This window comes from Amphimedon queenslandica, unplaced genomic scaffold (assembly GCF_000090795.2).
Source record: "Amphimedon queenslandica unplaced genomic scaffold, v1.1 AMPQUscaffold_1498_Cont26492, whole genome shotgun sequence".
NCBI classification, from domain to species: domain Eukaryota; kingdom Metazoa; phylum Porifera; class Demospongiae; order Haplosclerida; family Niphatidae; genus Amphimedon; species Amphimedon queenslandica.
In genome coordinates this window covers 1-1173 of record NW_003558159.1, presented here as the reverse complement: position 1 = coordinate 1173, position 1173 = coordinate 1, and the positions used below count along the sequence as shown (strand labels likewise).

The 1173-nt window shown below is 25.2% G+C and overlaps 1 long non-coding RNA gene across 1 annotated transcript; it reads left to right on the top strand.

Annotated features, from left to right (window-relative positions):
- Positions 1–558: 558 nt before the first annotated feature.
- LOC109593442 (uncharacterized) lies at positions 559–1164 on the top strand. Its single transcript, XR_002190961.1, has 4 exons — positions 559–667; positions 869–962; positions 1005–1072; positions 1127–1164. It is a non-coding gene; the product is annotated as an uncharacterized LOC109593442 (long non-coding RNA).
- The last annotated feature ends 9 nt before the right edge of the window (positions 1165–1173 follow it).

Sequence of the window (1173 nt, the reverse complement as noted above, 5' to 3'; positions counted from 1 at the left end):
TGCAGAAAATGATGATAGAATTTAAATAATAATTATGCCTCTGTACCTATTGATTGCTCTACTACATTACTATGATGTAAATTTTCTTAATAAATATAAACAAGACTTCTCAGCTAGTATTGATTGAATAGTTACTGTCATCACAATTAAAAAATCTAAATTATGGATAATTATTTGCCTATTGCATTCTTTAATTTTTATGATTCAGTACAATATCACAAATTAAAAATATTAATGTATATACTTGTTAGGAATTGTAATTGGACTCGCCACGCTTGTGTAGGCTGGAACTAAGCAGTTTGGTTATCATTCTTTCATTAAAATTTGTCATTTTAAAGGAAACAATACTCCTTCATAAAATTCTGCAAAAGTAGGGTTTTGAAATTTTTGTATTATTTTTATGAATAAATTATTTTTTTATTAATTAAAGTTTATTATTAATTGAACTATTAATTATTATTATCATTGAACTCAACCCCCTTGTTTCTTCTATTTTTTGACAACCCTACTTTTTCTTATTTAATAGAAATTTTTTTTATTTACTTGTTTTCGTACTTTTTATTAAATTTTATTAATTTAATAATGTTTTTTATTGATAATTATAATTTTGTCTTCAGGTATCAGTTCATAACTGGAAGAAAAGAATTTTGAAATAAGAAACATACATGTAAGAAGACCTACTGCATTATAAAAAGCAGTTTTTATGCAATCATTATTTTTTTGAATTTTTGAATCATTAATTATATTCATAGCCTAGCTCATAATTACCGATATTAATCATTATTTTACTATGCAATGCATTAATAAAAATAATCTATTTCCTGTTCTGAAACTACTTAAGTTTACATTCAGTTTCCATTTTAATTAGTACCAGTGGGGGGTGAGAGCAGCTGGTAGTAATGTCAGTCTATATGGATTTACTAATATAACAATGGCAGATACCAACTTTACCATTATATCAGGTAATGGTAACTTTTTTAGTATTAGTATTATTTCTTATGTAGCTCTCTTTGTTTCTGATGAATTGATCGTTTCTGTAAACGACAGTACTTCTTATAGTCTTCATTTTAACGTAAGTACATGTAAAAATAAATTCAAATATTTCCTCTAATATTGATATTACTAGGTATCTTTACCATGTGACTATAACGACTTGTTTAATAAGGGGATCCT